This window comes from Corvus cornix, chromosome 7 (genome assembly GCF_000738735.6).
Source record: "Corvus cornix cornix isolate S_Up_H32 chromosome 7, ASM73873v5, whole genome shotgun sequence".
Classification (NCBI taxonomy): domain Eukaryota; kingdom Metazoa; phylum Chordata; class Aves; order Passeriformes; family Corvidae; genus Corvus; species Corvus cornix.
In genome coordinates, this window is record NC_046337.1 from 2,240,098 (window position 1) to 2,260,733 (window position 20,636).

Consider the following 20,636-nt stretch of genomic DNA (forward strand, 5'->3'; position numbering starts at 1 on the left):
AATACTGAGCTTTTTCTCTGCCTGCCTTTTTACCTTTTCCTTCTGTCACTCCTACAGTTTATTTTAAACTTTAATTTATACGGAGCTCCTGCTTTCTCTATCAATATCACATCATTATTCTTACCTGATTCTCTTGATAATTTGTTTGCACTGGAATTCTTGGCAGTGAACTAAGAATTTCATTGTCTACCTACTCTCTTTTCTCTTGGAGAGTATAATAGAGTGGGAGGGAGAAGCCTCATGGTAATATTTTTATATTTGAAATGTAGCCACACTTTATATGCTCCTACACATGGTGCTACTTATAGCTAATGAAACAAGTCTCATCTTGTGGTCTAGAGCTTTTCTATTTTGGACTATTTTGTGCTAATTCTACTCATTTCAGCTCGCTCTGATTAATGCTGCTTCTCTTCTCCTTGTCTGCCTCCGTGGGATTATTTAGGAAGGGACTATTAGCACTGCCTGGGAAGCACAACAATCATCCTCACCCCAAAAAATGAGGAAGAGCAAGTGAAATTAATGGGATGGGGGCACAGCTGGGGGCATCTCAGTCTCCCACTGGATTGGCATGGAGGAGAAAGGATCCTTTGGAAGCACAAAACTGATGCAACCAGCAGGTTCTGGGACACGGGGACACAGAATTTGGCATTTCCCTCCTGTCCCATGTTGGAAAGCTCTTGAAAACTCAAAGTTCCCACAATTTTACCTGCAATAAATCCAGTAGTACAACTGCGTCTAGTTCAAAATCAATGGTAATTTGAGGAGAAGAAAGTCCACTGTATCTGCTGATCAATTACTAATTTAATACTATAATGCTATTTTTTGTTATGCATCTTTCTAAGCCACTTCAAGTGAACAATGATAGCATACACAACAAGTAAATAGAATTTTAAATAGGTTATCATTGGCAGAACTGATTATATTTAATCCCTGCGTCTTTTATAAAAGAAAAAAGATACTTTTACGAGACACCTAGTTTAGTATAAAATAAAGATTTTTTTGATGGCACATCATCTTTTTTCACATCCCTAATCTCCTGCCTTGGAGATTATTTGTTCTGCTGGGAAGACTCTGTTTTGAAATAAGTTTACTCTACACTTTCCTTCTTACAGAATTTCTTTCAGCCTATTTTTAGGTTGCTTAGATTTCAAAGCAAACTGGGAGCGCTTTGATAATGCTTAAGGATTGCACCTCACCTGAATTCAGAAGACACAGCAACAGAAACCCGCTGTGCTCCTTATCTCAGGCGACTTTGGTAGGCAGCACCTGATAGAAAACACAATGTCTTGTGATCCACACAGATACTGGCAAATCAACTCCAAATTCAGAGGTCGAATTACAAAGTAATTTATTGGGGACAGTCAGGGAAGCATTTAAAAACACTCATTACAGACCAAATAAAATCTATTTGACTCAGCTATTTTCAGCTGTGATTTCTGCTTAAAATGGGTGTGTAGAAGCAGAAAGGAAAATTTCAATTTTGAAGTATGTACTGCTGTTATACAGAAATTCTCAACTTGAATTTTTTTGCCATATCTTAATACTTACAGTCTTTTAGACACGTTAAAAATTTATTTAATGGTTGGGCAAGAGAAGATTTTTAAATGAATTTAAGCTGTGTCATTTGAATCCCATTTCCTGATCACAACTGCAAATTAATAAACTTTTATGATCAATTTTATTACTTAACTGACTCTACTATCTTGGAGACTTGTTAAAGCCTGAATACTGTTTTTGATAAATATGAAAAGAAATAATTTTGGTGTCTAAATGTATTTACACTCATCAAACATCCTTCATGAGACCAGTTCCAGTAAAATTGATTGAAACTTGATGGTTTCTGTGAGAACACTTTAAATAGATCTTAGTCAAATGTTAGTAAACTTAGTACTGACCACCCCCTTATCTTTTTTTCTTGTTTATTTTTTTTACTAATTTTATTATCATAAATAAATCTTAATTTCCTGTAACATATGTGCCAATCTGAAATAAATCCCTCTGTGCATTTTCAAAGTTTACTTCAGTTTATGAATTTGAGCTGTCCAAGGGGTTTTGTGTCTTTCATGTCTTGATTTAAAAACACCATTTTAGGTTTTCTTCCAACTGAAAAAAAAGCTTTTCTTTCTCAGTAGTTTTTCAAGAAAAATATTCTTTGGAATGAAAAGAAGTTCTAACTTAATAAAACAAGTTTTGGGTTTGAGTTTTACAGAAGGACACAGTAACCCAGTACCCTTAATAACTGAAAAACTCATGACAAAGTTTCACAGAGTTTCTTAATGCAGTTCTGTCAAATGGTTGAGGTTAAAGTGAATTATTGACTTATTGGAAGTGTATTTATTATATGGGAACTTGGATCTTTGTGATAGGGATGGATCAGAGACCATTTACCTGGGAAGTTGTGTGGCAGAGAGGATGAGGACAGGTTTCAGGGAGAATAAAGGTGGAAATGCAGGTGCCTCCAGCCAGGCAGTGATCTTCCAGCCAGTCAGTCAGCTGAACCCAAAATTAATCTTATTATTGGCTGTAATTTGGGCAATCTGAATTATCACCCAGTTCTGCTCCCAGTTCCACATGGAATTTGCCCAGAGTGCTACAGGATGAGCACTGGCCATGGTCAGTTCATCATTCCAGTGGGAATTGTTCTGTTCAGCACCTCTCACCTTCCAGCTCCTTGCTAAAGAACCATCCTACCTGTTTTATTTTGCAGAGATCCCTGGAAACAGAGAATGTCCCATGGCAGGCAATGCAGTGCCACGCCAAGCTGCCCAGATCCACGTTCTGGCCCTCTCCATCCCTGACAGCAGCATCCCAGAATCATCCAGCTTGGAAAAGACCTCCCAGAGCATTGAGTCCAACCTGGGATCAACCCCATTTTCAACAAGTGCCATGTCCAGTCTTTCCCTGGACATCCAGGGATGGGACCATCCCCACCTCCCAGCCCGTTCCAGTGCCTGACCACTTTTCCATGGCTTCATTGGGATCATCCTGTTTCTCTGGGACTGGTTTGGGTTCCTCTGAGCAGCTGCACAGTGTTAGGGACCTGCCCTGCTCTCTGTGCCACACAAAACCAGGACCCCATCAGAGTCTGGGGTGTCTCTCTGAGCTGCACTGTGTGGCTTGGGGTAAATGGAAGTACGGAAAGGCAGATCCAGTGGGTTTTGCTGGGAATGGTCAGTGCAGTGTCCCACAAACTCCTGTCTGAATCACAGACCATTTCAGAGTTATCCTGTCAACTTCAGTCATCTCTACTCTCCTTTCTGAGCAAAACACATTTAGCACTGAGATGAAGCAGCGTTTTGGATGTTTATAACTTGTTTAGCAAATCAATTTACAATTCCCAATTTCCCTGCTTGGCCCTGCTGTTCTCTCCAGAGGCACTGGGATCACTGGAGTCAGGAGGTGGCAAACCCATTCGTTCTGCTTTTCCTGGGGCACAGCTGTTCCAGCTTGCTGCTTTTTGCCTGTCTGAGATCTTCTTAGGCCCAGGGGCTGATTTACTGCCCCATATGCTCCCTGTGGTATTTTTCCACTGGGAATCTGTACCCGGAGTGATGCTGTCCCACTGCTCAGAGTTTACCTGTCTGGAGCTGCTGCTTTTCCCTAATTACAGATAAGGGCAGCATCCATCTCACGTGTGTGAGAGAGAATCTTTTTAGAACTTCCTATAACATAAAAAGTCTTTTTATAACTTGGGCTTTTCTATGAGAGACCTTTGGACCAGCACATCCCATGATAGTGCTGTTAGTCACTTGTGAGTGTTGCTTTTTCCCTGGATTTATGAAAGAGACAACTTTTAATTGTGTTTTAAGCTGTGCTTATAATTTGCTTTTTAACTGTAACTCTGATTTTCAGCAAAGCTGTGGTTTATTTAAACCATCCCCGTGGTCTTGCAAAGCTTAGACAGTAACTTGAGATGTCACAGTGAGCACACACAGTGATCAAAATTATGGAGCAACTGCTCTGTGAGGAGAGATTGAATTCTTTAGGGTTTTTCCACTCTGCAATGAGAACATGAAATGCAGAGTTATGGAGGGAGCCTCTGAATTCATGAGTAGTGTGGGAAAGGTGCACAGAACATCATTTTTCATCCTTTTTCATATACAAGAAACAGGCAGTATGCAAACGTGGAGTGTTCTTAAATAGCACGGAATTAAATTTTGGAATGCGCTGCCGCAGGAGATTGCGGAGGCCAAAAGCATGAATAGATTTTTAAATCACCATCAGTGGCTATTGAAGTGAAACAAAAACCCTAAAAACACACACAAAACCACTGCTCAGGGTACAGACTCCTGTTCAGGAAGATCCTAAAAGGCTGATTGCAGGAGCTGGAGGTGTTACAGGCCTCAGTGACATCCTGAGCCAGGAGAATGTGGTGGTGAACATTATTCAGCCCCAATTAGAGATTTTGTCAGGCCATATTCACTTCATGGTTTCTCTTTGCTGGCATCACTAGACCTATTTAAAAATTGAATTTTGTTGATATCAGTCCGTAGTGCAAAAAATCTACCTTGGTCTTCAGCTCAGGGGTTTTATTCTCATTTTAAGCCATTCTTTGCCTACTTAACAGTATCCAAAGGGAAATGACCCCAAAGCAGCAGAAGAACTGGGAGAGAGCAGAGATCACCAACAGCCCTGCAGAATTCATCCTCTGGTTTCCTTCTCACAGTTCCACGTTATCCTGGGAGGGAATGCCATGACAGGAGCTCACACCTCTGATTTTCCTGTTTTCTTATGGATTGCACTTCCCTGCCCATGACACCAGGAATGGAGAAAACCCCCCTTGATGGAATTTGCCAACAGGTTGAGCAGTGAAATCCATACTTTAACTGGACTCCCCCAGCACTGCTGCCAAAAATAACAGAGATAACAGGTGTAGGGAGAGCTGGGATGTGGAGCCAAATGTTCCACAGCCATCCTTTGTTTTTTCAGTAGCAGGGAGTGTTCCCATGCAGTTCCAGCCCTGGAACACTCGTGGTGCTGTGAATGACTTGTCCAGTCCTTTTCATCCTATCAGTTGTGCAAACTCTGACTCACTCTGGGGATGCTGAAGTTCACCACCTTTGGCACTGAGAGCAGAGGTTGGGTAACAGTTCAAACTGAGGCTCTGCTGTCCTTGAAATTATGGGGGAATTTATTCTCTCCACCCATTAATGCTGAAATCTGCCATTGCTTGGCTGGGGGGAGTTCAGCGATCCATAAATTCTCTACAGCCCCTGATTACTGATAATTATACAAAAATTTCCAACGTTTGTTCAAAATTTGTGGGAAATTTAGTATTTTTCTGTTGGTTTATGCCCTTCTTATGATGTTGCTGCCATCAACATCCTTCAGGATCCATCCTAGGGATGGATTGATGGAAACATTTTCTTCGTGTTTGTATTTGCACTGATTTCTTTCTGGTGGCTGTAAGTTAAGGATGGTGGCTGAACTCGGTCCCCAGACTCTACCACGTGTTTCACAAGGCTTCTCCACTTTTTAGGGATATTAAAAAAATGATCAAGGCTTTGTGCCTGGAGAAAACCCATAAATCAGGATTAAAATCCCTGCTTTTGAGCTGAATTTTTGATTTATCCCCGGGCTTAGGCTGCAGCTTTTGCTGCCAATCCCAATTCAGTGAAAAACCTGCTTTTTTCATACAGAATTACATCAAATGATTTGCCATTAAAATGCCCTTCCTTTGCTTCTAGGCAAGAAATTAAGTCTCATTATTCTAAAACTTAAGAAAATAGAATAGTGGCCCACTGTCTTTCTCATGAGCTCTAGAAATGGGAAGTTTTTTTGGTCCATGGAGAAAAGATTCCGAAGGCTGCTGCAGGAATGTTGCAGTAGATTCTATTCCTGCTAAGTGATTTTTGGCTGCTGTGTCTGAATAATTAATGCAGTCCATTGATACGATTTTGAATTAAGAGGTAGGAGACCTGAATTTCAGTTTTATTGTCTGTCCATGTTTTTTGTTACTTCCAAACAGCACAGGAACTTTTACACCTGCTGGCAGTGCTCACTCCTTAGGGGTTTGCTCCCTGTAGTACTTTACTGATCAGAGTGACATCCCAATTTAGCCCTCCCCTTTTATCACTTCACAACAGATATTGTCATACCTGACATGTGAATTATCAAAATTTATCAACTTTCAAACTGTTACACTTCAAAATCTCACCTTGAATGCCATAAATCAGAATCACACTCTTGTAGCAGTATAAAAAATTCGATGGCACTTTCACTCCTGGCCTGAGGAAGGGCTTTGGGCCCCAAAATCTGTCTCTTCTGTCTGAATTATATCAGTTGATGTAACATATGTTTTCTTCCTTGTAAATTCTGTCCAGGTTTTTTGAATGAGGAATTTAGGGTCACTAAAATTGATAATTATTAGATACAGAATGAAAACAGTTAAATAGGAAAATGTCTTTGAATCATTGAGAGTCAGCATGATTATTATGAATTGTTTTTTAATAAGATAAATATTCTGGATTATTTAATAAGGGTTAAGAATAGAATATGAAGTCAAGAGCTGCCTTTTTATATAAGAAAATCAAAGTCCACCACATCAGTTTTGTGTTTCCAAAGCAGTTTTTTCCCAAAGTAAATTTTTCCCCAAGGTAACAATTGACAATAGAAGAGGAAACAGCCTCAAGTTGTGTCAGGGGAGTTTTTAATTGGACATCAGGAAAAATTCCTTCACAGAAAGGGTTGTAAAACATTGGAACAGCTCAGGGAAGTGCTGGAGTCCCCATCCCTGGAAGTGTTCAGAAAACCTGTGGATGTGGCACATGAGAACATGGATTGTGGTGAGCACTGGTGCTGTTTGGATTTGATCTCACAGGTATTTCCCAACCTTAACAATACCATGATTCTGTCAGAGCCCACCTGAGTCAGTGTTCCAGTGGGATTCACCTTGACAGAGTAATGGAGGTGTTCCTTTCCTGCCTTCATCCCGCTGAGCTCCACCAATCCCGCTTAAATCCAGTTCCCAGCCTAGGCACAAATTAAACATTTGACAGTTTTTGTACTGAAATGTAGCTAGAGAATGCACAAATTCACTGAAAAATGTTACCTGGTGATCTATTGAAATGACAAATGGGTGTGTGTGGGGCACCCTGGGGAGCTACAGACAGCCTGACCTACAACCAGAGCTGCTTTTTTGCAGTTTTTAAACCTTTCAGTGGTTTCATACAACAATTCCCAGGGCAGATTTTGGGAGGTGCTCCTGCTCCTGTCAGCTCTCTGAGCCCGCTGAGCGCTGTAGCTGCTCCCCGTGGCACTGGGTCTCTCCAAAGCCATTCCCACAGCCCAGATTTCCCTGCAGACAGCAAACCAACCCCCCGTGCATAGCTGGGGCCAAAATAGCCCCAATATTCTCTTTCCTGCTACTACAGTGAGTCTTAAAATGCAGGGTGAGATCATTGCAGCCTTTTGGGGTTTGGTGCAGTTTCCTATTTCTTTCGGGCTCTTTTTTAAGCCGGGCTGTCCTTACGGAGTCACTGCTGGGTGCTGTGTGTGCCCAGGATCCCTGCAGGTATCCTGATAACCCTGAACAACATTTTTAGCTTTATGGGGGATCAGAAGGTTCAGCAGGGACTTGCTGACATTCTCGGGAGGAATCCAGTGCTGGGCTAAGAAAGAAGAGTGGCAGAAAGCACTTCTTAATTAATCATCGACGAAGGAATTAATGCCAGCGCAGTTTGATTTATTTTTAATTCCGTCAGTTCACTACAAAGAAATCCTGTGAGTGCTTTTGTTTTGCACCAGGTCAGGATCTAACCAGCTGAATATTTCTCAAGTAGAAATAGACTGGCAGGTCCCAAGAAAGATCTACTGGAAGAAATTTATTTACACTGATGGATGCCTCATGTAGTAAACACCACACTTAGTAGTGTGTTAGTAGCCTGGGAGTGTCTTTTTATTTGCTACCATAAATCAACTTGTTGGAGCCCATTTAATATTTCTAATCCCACATCTTTATAATGATTCTTTGCAAATCAAGAATTTTGGGGGATATAAGGTGCATTTTGTGGTGTGAGGGTTCCAGCTGAAATTTCCATGTCCTTGAGTTGCAGATGCCTTTGTGTCATGAGATCTTTTATTAAAAAAAAATATAGCACACTGTTCCTATGCCAAATATTCTTTTGGAAAGCTATTCTTGCTCCCACCCTCAATAGGAACAAGAAAATACTGCACTAGGAGTTATTTTTAAGTGGCTGGAAATAGCATCCATATTATTTCAAGCCACTGATGTATAAAATCTTTGGAAGAAAAGAACGGCCACTTGTTTATTGCAGGTTGTTTGTTCCCATTTGTTCATTCCTCAATTTTAGAAAAGTGCCACGTGAGCAAAAATTACCACTCAAGGTAATTTGTAAGCACCAGGCATTCTCATGCACAAAAAAATGGTATAAATGAGAATTACTATAATTTTTCCTATTTCTATTGGGATTAAACAAGACAACAAACCTTGGCATCCTTGATTCTTCCACACTGGGATCTGTCTGTTAGAGCAGTTCTCAAAAACTCGGAGAATCAATCCCACAGAAAAATCTTTTCCATCTGTTAACAGAAAGGAATGAGGATTTATGCACAAAAATATTGGGTTAATTCATTAAGTTTCATGGCTGTATAAAACATTACATCAGAAAAGGTTTTGTGCATTAGAGAAATTCAGAATGTGGAGCTTGTGTCAGACATTAAATAACTGAGGCTGCGTTTTCAGCTGTATCACAAGGGGTGTAACACAATTTTTCAGCTGCAATACTTGTGCAGGAGTTAATTGTGGTGCCTGCAGAAATTGAGAATTGTATTCCAGCAACACAATTTATCTGTTTTCAGTTCAGACACCTTAGAGAGGTATAAATAATTAACAAAGTTCAGAAGTAATTGGTATTTTCTACAACTTTATGTAGGTAGAGGTAGAATTTAACTAAATCTTCAGTATATTTCCAGTGTCACAGTCAGCTTATGACTTCAAAGACAACAGAATTTGTACCATATGTGTCAGGAGTAGCTTGAGAACTTGTAAGATAACATCTTAAATGCACTCACTCTGTGTATTTCACTTTTTAAAATTACATTCTTCAAAAGAGAAGTTTTTGCTGGGTGCTGTTATGCTCCTCATTTCGAGCGTAGATGCTCCTAAAAGCCTTAAAAAGAAATGGTCAACCGCCTTTAGGAATGTTTGCTCGTGAATTTTAATTCATTTTATAGATACATTCTATCTGCAGTTTGCTCCACTGCCTATTCTATAGCCAGAATTAATTACTCCTACAGTAACTAACAGAGCAGATTCTGGAATTACCCTGTATTTGCAAGAGAAGAAAATGTGTGAGGATACACCCAGAATTCCCTTCTCAAGCACAGCCTGTTTATTTGATGGATACCATTTTTTCCCTCACCACACTGTATCTAATCGGCTCCTTCCACAGCAATGCCACGCCTGCAATGCATGTCCCATAATTCTCTTTGGAGACAGTGCACAGCTGCTGCAGTGAGTATTAGCTGCTTCTTATGGCTTGGTCTTTTCTTTCAATAAAAATCCCAGATGGCCGGGGGTCTTTCACACCATCGTGGTAAATATGAGCCTGCTTCAGGTGAAGAGGTGGTGTAAGTCCATATAATTCTGCTTTAAGTGCAAAAATCCCACATTGAGCTTGATTACTGCCTGTTTTTCTCCAGTCCCTCAACTGGCCAGACTTGATCCAACGGTAGGAGTGGCTGGAAACAGGAATTGTTGTGCCTTAGGAGGCATCCTGTAGTTATACAAATAATGACAGCTCCTCGTGATGCCACTCCTTGTGTGTTTGTCAGGGGAACTCTTCCAGCTCTGGGCCTGAGTCCTGTGAGGTGCTTGAAGCTCCTCCAAAGCTCCCACTTTTGCCCACTTTGCCTCTGCAGTGCTGCTTTCCCTCTGCTCACGTCCTCTGGGAGCCAGGGTGAGACTTTCCAGCATTGCTTAGGACTTAGGGAGTGCTGCTTCAGGAGGGGTCTGCTGCTTGTTTTGGGGCAGCAGCACATTCATACCAAACATCATCACAGGTATCTCAGATCCTGAATTAGCCTCTCTGTTGAAAAGGAGTAATTAGGGACAGGAATTTGGTCAATATTCCCTTGCAGGCCTGTACACTGTGAATTTTAAAGGAATGACTGGATTTGGTTGCTGATTTGGAGCACTCAGTGCTCTGGGCTGGGTGACAATGTGGGGATTGTCACATTTTGGACTCAATGATCTTGAAGGTCTTTTCCAGTGGTTCTGTGATTCTCTGTTGGGATGTGAGCACACGTCCCAAGAAAAGGCTGGGATCTTACAGAACTCTGTGCAGAACTCACAAGTTTCCATCAGTTTGTCCCATGTGTTGCTGTCTCATTCCAGCTCAATCCCATTCAAGATGAGGAGGAGGATGTGGAAACAGAACCTGGTGGTGACTCAGAGCCAGAGAAAACAGTAAAGGGATGGACATGAGCAGAGATCCTGTTGTGGGGCTGGGATTATTATTAGAATTAGTGCTGGTGGATTCCAACTTTGGCTCTGGACAATCTACTGAACTTTGAAATTATTGCAGAGAATTGGAGAACTTTCCAGCCCCAAAGGTTTGCTGAGAACACTGAGTCCAGCTGACAGGGTAGGACTGCACCTGCCATGTGTGTGCCGTGTGCTGAACTTCCACAATTTCCTCTGTGTCACCTTTTCAGGTCAAAATACCCCACTGCCAACAGATTTAACAAGTCAAACTTGAAGCTACTTTCTAATTGTACCTTAAGTTTCTCCCTTCCTACTTCTAAGTCATTGCCCCACAAAGCCTACGACTGAACTCCAGGGAGTGAAATACAATTTCAGCACTAATATTTATCCCATTGAAAAATGCACAGGCAGGACTCATTTCCCCCCAGTTTTTCAGAGTTGTGTTAGGCTATGGTGTCTACAGCTGAGGTTTTTTCCAAGTTCTAATGATTTTTCATTTGCCCCTGCTCACTTAAGTTTTTTATTATTCTTCCACGAATCTCCTGCCATTAATTTAAATCTTTGTGGTAATGACAATCCTCAGTTGGAGTCTCAGCATATGCAAGTTTCAGCTTTTATTTTCCTGCCAAGCTCAGCTCTCCCTCACAGAGCTGCTCTTCACCACTACCTTGATGACTGGGTTTTATTTATTTTACTTTTCTTATGAAGAAGCATTTCAGATAAATTTCTTTTGCTGATTTTCTAAGCTGAAGGGTTGGGGGTTTTTTCATCCTGTTCTATCAGTTTGCTTTCTCTCTTATTCCTCTTTAAAACTTTTTATCATTCATCCTTAAAACTGCAACATCTTCTGAGGGATTTTTTTTTCCTTCAAGTTAATTTTCATGTTGGTTACTTTTTATTCCAGAACAGATCATAAAAGAGCTCAAAATCCAGCCTATTGCCAGTCTTTGTGGAATAGTCTAGACGTAACAGTTCATTACATTCGCCTTAATGACTGTTTTGCATTCTGGTTATTAGCACCACGTGCTTATTTTCAGTCTCTGGATGTGGATGTGCAGCCTGTGGACATGGTATCGGATGGATATCCAGGAAACACCAGTGGATGGTGTGGAAAACCATAATTCTTGGCCCAGTTGTTGATTGGAATATCATTTAGCTATTGGGAAGGAATTTCTGGCTGGGAGGGTGGGGATGCACAGGTTCCCAGAGAAGCTGTGGCTGCCCCTGGATCCCTGGAAGTGTCCAAGGCCAGGTTGGACGGGGCTTGGAGCACTCTGGGACAGTGGGAGGTGTCCCAAACCATTCCATGATTCTCTGATAACAGAAAAGTGATGAAATCAGACAAATGTCTTCATGAGCAGGCGAATTCCCATTGATCACATCAAACAGGGGAATAGGAGCCACCTGCTGATGTCTTTCAGGTGCTTGGTTATCGAAATTCTTCTTGTGGAGGAGAATTCTGGCTGTGCATCTCTGAGCTGTTGTCAGCACCTCAGCCCCAAACATCTGCCAGTCTCACCTGGTGTTCTGCTTGCAGGTAATCTAAATGATAAGGGAACGTGGCTGTTTCGATAAACACCTGAGAATGCTTAACCACGCTCAGCTTTGGCCGTGCTGTAGAAATTACTAGTTCTCTTCTAAACCCAAATTGAATTTTGAGACAGATCTTTATTTTGGGCAAAGTAATGCATTGCTTCTGGGCTCTGAGTTTTGGAGATTTTGTGCTGCACAAAGAGGTTTTGTAAGTGGTATCATTTCATCCCAGCTTGTACTAAAGGTTTGTCCATTTAATGTTGGTCTGTTCCTCATATTTTAATTAACTTTGATTTTGATAAGCTACTTTCATTCCTCTGTGTCTGATCATTTTCCCAGGAAGTTGTTTCCTACTGAGTGGGGTTTTAGGCTGGATCTTTCCTTCCCTCTTTCCTGCAGCTCCATCCATCTCTGCCTGGGGTTGTTTTTGAACCAGTTTGGCAGATTGGGGCTGGGTGGAGCAGTTGAGATCCTGGGAGTTTACAGAAATCCTGCTCAGCTCAAGGTTGGGAAGGAGCCAGAGTGGAAAGTGGAGTGCAGCAGAGCAGCTTTGGAAATGTGGAGCTCTGTGCCTAAACTTGTGAGTTCATGGAAGCTGTATCATTCTCTTCCCTTTCTCCAGGCTTTTGCATATTTTCTGCAAAAATTCTGGAAGCAGAGAACAAGGAAAATCCCCTAAACTTCCAATCAACTCAGGAATTTATCCTGCAGACTCATTTCCCCTGTGGTTTTGGGCTAATATTGACCAAGTCCACTGAGCCTTTATGTAACACAACTTGAATTTTGGCAATTGCTGGTAAAACCAGTTCTTAACACCCCGGACAACTGACTTTTGAATTTATTTTTTATTTTCCTCAATAGGAATTTTGGGCTTCAGACTATTTGTCTCATCTTGGAATACTTAGAACCTGTTTCTTCTTGGATGTTGTGAACAGTGGGCAACTCTTAAAGTGTGACTGTCACCAAATTTTGTTCAAAGGGGCCCCAAATTTTTGTTATCTTCCTGAAGGAAGGCAAGATCATTAAAAGTAATTATCCAGTGCCTCCTACTTGTTAATTACTTGTCAGTTCATTATTTGAGGCTACGCTCAGAATATATCCTGCCTGGACAGTAGCCTACAGGTTCTGAATCTAATTTTATTAGTGTCTTTGAAGCAGTCTATTACCTATTTAAAAATACTTCCAAATGTAATTATTTTAATGATTTTTAATCCTACAGGATGCATTGCTAATTATTACTGATATTATAAATTTATTTTATTGTATGGGGTGGATTTTGCCTGATGAGGTTGGGGGTTTTAATTAAAAGTTCTAATGGATTTATTACTGATAGCTTTGGGCTCTATTAATTGGAATGCTAATCACCTTTTCTGCCCGGTAATTTCTGTGGGAGATGTGGGCAAGCAGAGAAATGATTCAGCCCCTTTCAACTGGCTGGAATGGGAAGATTTACACCTTCCAGAGGAGGCTGAGACCTGTCATGGATTGTACCACGGAATTGGTGTTGGACAATCAAGGCCGTCCTGCAGAATTTGTCCTGTACAATGAATAATTCTGTCAGCCAGGATGGGACAAACTGATGTGACCTTGCAGACTTCTATTTATCAATATGAGTTTACTCCAAAAGTGACCAAACTCCCAGAAAACTTCTGCCCAGTGTAGGTCCTGGAAACATGGAAAGAATTTGAAATGTATGGGAAATGAGGAGGGGAAGGCAGAGAGGGACCTGAGAGCTGAGAACCAGAGCTGAGGAGGTGGATCCAAAAGTGCTGAGGTGGGCCAGGAGTGGGGCTGGCTGGAAGGGCTGCAGGGGTGCTGGAGGGTGTGAGAAGCAGGAATTTGGGTGCAGTGGACTGGGATGGGGCACTGGGACATTGGGATTTCTTTCTAGGTCTGCCCTTGCACATTGGACATCACAAATCACTCATATCTTACAGTGCTCTTTATCAAAGCCATACTTTAGTTAATTTATTAAATATATCTGTTAGAACTCTCCTAACACCCCTGGCTGTGCTCTGAGCTATAAAAGATTCTGTGTTTAAAGCTGTGCAGATCATTTTTGAGCTGTCCCATTGCTCTGCTGGGTTTGCTCATTAAGAGGACGACTTAACTAAACCCTTTCCTACCAGCAAAGCTGTGTCCATGAGAAGGTTTGGAACCAAGTGTGGGGAAAGCTGGAACTGGGGCAGAGCTGGGGATGTGGGGATGAGGTGTAAAGGGCAGAGGTACCAGCTTAAGGTTTACTTGGAAAGGTTGGAAATCACTGTGCAGCTTTGTATGGGACACTTGGGGAAACCAGGAGCCCCTGATGCCGCTGAGAAAAGCAGGAGTCACTGGAATATTATTCACACTGGAGATGGGAATATTTTAGCAGCCTGCAGCCATCTGGTTATAGTCAACATGTCCACTCCTGAGGCCTTTAGAGCATCCAGCGCCCAGAGATCCTACAGCTCTTCCCATTCTTTCACCTCTTATGTACATTCCCAGGAAGAAAATACTCCAAAAGAAATGCTGGGAATTCGGACATTTCGCCACATTGCGCAACAAGGATGATTAAAAAAATCCCTGACAAACCCAAACAGAGAAAAAATTTACTTTATTAAGATACATTTTGAAGCCTTCTGATAATGCTGTGATTTAAAGGAGCCCAAGACATTTAAATGTCTGAATTATATTGAGTATTCCTAGGAAAAAGAGGCATAAGCACTGTCCTTGGAAAATTGGAGAAGGGATGGGAGAGTATGGGTTAGCCTGGCTCTTGCCTTCCCTGCTTCACTGCTGTTGTGGTGTTTTCTTATCACCTCATATCTGAGATAAAGCCCAGAACCTGGATCTGAATTCGGGAATAAACCAAAAAGAACTCCCTACATGAGGCGAGTTCTTTGTGAACGGAAGAATTCTGAGGTAAAAACTGATATTTCTTGCACGTCGCTCTAACACTGTGAGCCAACTGAACAGAAAGCTTGCTCCTGTAAACCAATTTACTGATTAAAAACGGCACACTCTGCTCATCACCTCCATCAGGGCGTCTTGAACTCCTGTGCTGACTTCTCCAGACAAATGCAAAGTGACATCTCCGAGCAAGAGCAGCTATTACTGGCACTCAGGACTTAATGCACTGACCCAGCCTTCCCTCCGTGACCTTGGCACCAGCAGGCAGATTAGGAGTGGGAGCGTCTCCCTGGGATGTTTATTTCCTTGGAAATAGCCGGGCTGTGATATTAAAATGAAACAAAAAAAAAAGAGAATGACGAGCTGTGAAGTGAAAATGAACCAATTTGCCATCGTGTCTCGCAGCCAGAAACTGCAAACCCCCACCTGTGTGGCTGCTACAGACAATGGAGGGAAGTATTTCACTAAAAAACACAAAGGTGAGGCCAAATAAATGCGGGGACCTAAGTTTATTTCTTTTCAAACAACTCCACCCGAAGTTTCAAAGGGATAATTAGAAAATGAAGTTGTGTTTACATGGTTTAAGCCTCAGAGCAAGGATTTCTGAAGCTCTGAAGTGCTGCTGCACCACAGAACGTTCTGATTGCACCAACCTCCCCTATGAGTCTCTTTCCAGTAATCAGGAAAGCAAATTTCCTCGGGAGCCAGTGGGAGAAGTGAATTTATAGTTATTCCCTGCCAGCTGCTTAAAAAGCTGCCAGCTAATCTGTTTCCCTGCTTTTTTGTGTGTGTCAAAGTTGAGATCTATCTTGATTTGAGCTGAATTCTTTGTGGAGAAGCTTGGTGACTGCTGGTGTTTTCCTGCTGGAAAAAAAAACCCTCGACAGAAAACTTCTGAGACCATTTTTTATTATCACACAATTTGTAGTGGAGCTGAGAGTGCTGGGAGAGTGAGAATGGGAGAATTACTGAAAATTCACACTGACCACTTGTTCAAGGCACAACAATCACTGGACTTTGTGGATTTTAATATAAAATATAAATGTTGTTCCGTGGAGTTTTACCCCATTCCATTGGGGAACATCACAATTGTGAGCTGTGCTGTTACACTTGGTGTGTACCTGGTGTATGAACAATATAAATTGCCTGGAATGTGGATTCAATCAGCTCTGTCAGGATTTCCTTTCCCTAACAGTGTGATGATCACTCCCAGAGGAATTCTCCCCTCAGTCAATGCTTCACTGAGGTCCTTTGTTTTCACTTCTTGCACAACTTTGCTTCTATTTCTGCGTGTTCTGCCCCATCTTCTTGAATTTTCTTCTGTCCTCACATTCTTACAATCCCTTTTTCTCGTGAATGGTGCCTCTGATACTGATCCTCCTGATATTTCTGAGATTTGCCCCGTCCCTGGAAGTGTCCAAGGCCAGGTTGGGCAGGGCTTGGAGCAGCCTGGGATAGTGGGAGGTGTCCCTGCCCACGGCAGCGGGTGGGATGGGATGGGCTTTAAGGTCCCTTTCCAATCCAAATCACTCCAGGATTCTGTGATCCTGCCATTTTGTGTGTCAAACAGCTTTCCTTCTTGTTATGGAAAAGGTAAATTTGGGACGAATTCTGGAAGCCATCAGTGCTTGACAGAGTCAGGAAATATCTATTCCCTTCCCAGTTTGTCCTAGACTTCCTTTGTAATTCAAAAAAAGCCTTTATGGCTTTCACTGCACAACAGAGAGAAATATAAAGGGTTTTTTTAATAGCATCTGTTATAGTATTTAGGAGTAATTATTGCAAATATGTAAATGTCAGGAAGGCAAGGATGGGTAGAAGCCACAGCTTATCTTTCATTCCAGTGAGCAGCACCAGTCAGGAATATCACAAGCAAGTGGGAAGTATTGTGGCAGAATAAATAATTGCACAGCACAATATTCCTTCATCCTCCATAAATCCATCTGTGTTTTCCCTGCATGTTCCACACATCTGAACACCATTCCAGGGAAAGGGCAGCTTGTACAGTTCCAGCCCTGCAGCTGCTCGCTCCCCTGGGAGCAATCCCCAGCGTTGGGTTTGGCACAGCCTTATCCTAACAGGCAGAGTTTTCAGCAGGAATTTTTTGCAAGGTTAATTTTCCGAGTCTTTATTATTTGTTAATATCTTCCTCCTAAAAAAATGGGTCTTTAAAAATTCCAGAGAAAGTATCCCAGGCAAACTAATGGTTTCTGCTCAAACTTCTACCTCGAGGTTTTTAAACAGTTTCAAGGAGTAGGTGGTAAAGTCATTAGCAGATCATAGTCACTGCTTTGGTATTTGCTTCAGAAATTCAAAATACAAAGCAATCTGCATGGCATCTCTCAGGATCAGGTGTATTTTCTTTTTGGGACTGTTACCTGGATCTGTGGATGTTCCTAATTTTTTATCACACCCTTACAGGTGTACTGTCTGGAAATGACATCATTTGGAGTAATTTTTGCAATACTGTTTCAATTCTGAGTGGGTGATTTTGGTTTGCTCCACGTCTGAGACACAGAAGAGCAGCCTGGCCCTGAGTTACACAAAATCCTTTGGGAAAAACTCACACAGAACAGCTCTGTTATTTCAGGCATTTATTAACACCCCTGATTTCTTCTAACTCCACACCAGCAGTCCCTTTCCCAGTGCTGAAATTAAAAGTTATTCAACAGGAAACATGAGAGTTAAAAGTATAAAAAAATGATATTATCTTACCTGATAAATTGGGCCTGATTTAACTGATTTCAATACCAAAACTTTAGGTTAATAATTTGATTGTTGGTTGCAGCATCCAATAGCACTGGATGTGGAGAGAGCTATTGTTTAAACAATAATATTTAGAAACATTGCTGCTTAATATCTAGGAAATCTATTCCTACCCACAAATAAACCTGATCCAAACCCTCCTCTGCCAAACCTGTTGATTTTGAGGTCATGGTTCCAAGTCCTTCCCTTCAGCCTCGGCTGGGGCCTCTTGAGCAACTTCCTCCCTGTAAGAGTCAAGGAATTTCACCTTTCCCAACCCTTTCTGGGCAGAGTTTGCACATCCCCTCACGTACCCATGGTTAATAAAGCACATTTATTCCTCAGCTGACAGTTTTTCACAGCAGACACATTCTGAGTCGTGGCAGAGGCTTCCAAGGCAGCATTCCTTTTGTTAAAAGCCTCAATCATATCTGGTGTTATTAAGGATGATAATTACCTCTGGAGGGTTGGAGCAGTGCTACTGCTGGAGAAATTTAAGGTGTGTTTTGCTGCTTCGTTTCTGATTTGATTTTCTGTTGTTTAGATTTAGATTTAGGTGTGAAAGTGGGGATTAAAGCTGCAGTGACCCAATTATAGTTATTGCAGCTATTAATCACCAGTGATTTAAAGATATTTAAAGGCAGTTGGTAGTTGGGAAAATGAATAAAATATTGTCATTGACAATTCATCATTGTGGTCTTCAATGGTCTTCACAAAAATCAACACTTGGCAATTTTTAAAAGATGTTTGAGATTGTTCCTTTTCCACTCAGGCAACCACTGCAGCTCTGCTCCTTGTGGGAGCAATATTCCTAATTAATTGTTAAGGAATACGTGGAATCACATCCATATTTATCATGGCCACGTGACCACGTGTCCATGTGACAAAACCTCCTTCAACTTTTTCATTGAGCTGCCCTCCCACTGCAGAGGTGGCCTCTGGAATGGGACTGGATGTGGTGCACTGGATGTGGGAACACATGGAACTAATCCACGTTCCCGTTCATCATCCACAGCGTTGCCTTTGCAGGGAATTACAGTGATTTAAATGTCAGCAGAGTTATTTTACTTCTGATCATTTTAGGCAAAGCATCCAGTTAATGTGCTTATCCAGCAGGGTTGGCTATTCCATTCATCCAAAGGGACATTCCAGAGGAATAAGGCTGCAAGTTTTAAACTGGGGATGGTTTCATGCTCCAGGCAGCAGGTTGGATTTCCCAGACGGACATGTAGACTCTCTGGAACCGCAGGTTCAGGTCCTGGCAGCCAGCCCTGCCTGAGGACACACATGACACTCCTCTGGTCCCCTGTGTGTGGCTCTGCTGAAATCCCATGCACTCAGGGGGGAATAAACAATTCCATCCCCTGCCAGGGATGGGCACTGACAGCGACTTCCTAAGGCTCTGGAATTGCCCCTGCTCCTGTTTGAACAGTGAGAGGAGAAGAGAAACCCTAGGTTAGCCAGGGTGGTGGACCATACACGCAGAACCTCCCTCCCTTCTCCCAAAATCTGGAAAATATTGTCGGAAAATATTGTCAGAAAATAGAGGTTTTGCTCCAGAACTGAGTATCTTTGGGTTTGGGAAAAAGAATGTGGGAGTTGAGGTGCTACATGACCTCAGCCTGCTCATCGAGGTGGCTGTTGAGCTGCACTTGATTGTTTGGTGAGGTCTTAATTACAGAAGTTGTGTATAGAGGTCAAACAGAGAGAGAGAAGGCTCTGGGAGACCTTGCTGGGGTCTTTGAGGATTTAAAGGGGGCTGATAGAAAAGTGGGACAGTGATTTTTTACACAGGCAGGCAGTGACAGGACACAGGGAATGGCTTCCCACTGCCAGAGGGCAGGGAGAGATGGGATATTGGGAAGGAATTCCTGGCTGGGAGGGTGGGCAGGCCCTGGCACAGGGTGCCCAGAGCAGCTGGGGCTGCCCCTGGATCCCTGGAAGTGCCCAAGGCCAGGTTGGACAGGGCTTGGAGCACCTTGGGGTAGTGGGAGGTGTCCCTGCCCATGGCAGGGGGTGGCACTGGATGGGCTTAATGTCCCTTCCAACCCAAACCATTCCAGGATTCTTTGAAAAAACCCCTCTGTCCCAGCTGATAAACTGCTTGGAAATTCTCACAAAAACGGGATCCCAACACCCTGGCAGGGGACCCTTTTTGGGGTAAATATTTTGACAGAGAAATTAAGTATCACCTTTGATGAATAGAGTGGGATTCCTGCACTGCCCAGGTGACATTTCATGAACAGCCCAGGTATTGATTTTAATCTCCTTTGCCTCAGAGCTTTGAAAGAAAATAGGAAGAACGGTGCAGAAATGCAGGGACAGCCCTGCCCTGTGTTTTGGAGGGAAAAGGGGCAGCATTCCCTGGATAGCAAGGTGGGAATGCTCCTGGATCACTGCTCTTTGGCTGAATGGCTCCATTCATCCCAGAGCTGATTGACACCCAGGCAGAGTCTGCCTGCGTTTATCAGCTCTGTGCCTGAGTGCTCAACAGACATCTCAGCAATAGTTTCATATATCAGATATGTTTCTTTCCAGGAGGATTTTGACAGACTAAACAAGACAATATTTTAACCCTGCCCCATCCCTGCTTGCTGCTAGAACCCCATGTGAGTAGGATCTGCAGTGGGAGAGCTCTTCAGGGCATCATTCACTTCAAATAAAGGCTGAACTGTAGCTGTCTTAAAGACTAGGGACAATTGTTATTAACCATTTTGTATAACAGTGAGGGGAGAAAAGCTCCAAACCTCAAAGATTGTTTAAGATTTTCACATAGAGGATAAAATGTATTTTTTAATTTAATTTTTTGGGGTTTTTTATGTATCACAGAGCAGGACCCTAATACTGACTGGCACAGTTTTCCCTGGGTGTCCTGGAGATAGTCGAAGGTCTGAGTGAACGCTGACGAGTCTGAAACACATCAGTGGATTGAGCAACGAGTAAAGGATTTAAAAAGTCTGTACGTGTCAGAAGCAGCTTTCCGGAGAAACAGAACTTTAACAGCTGCTGCTCTTGTGCA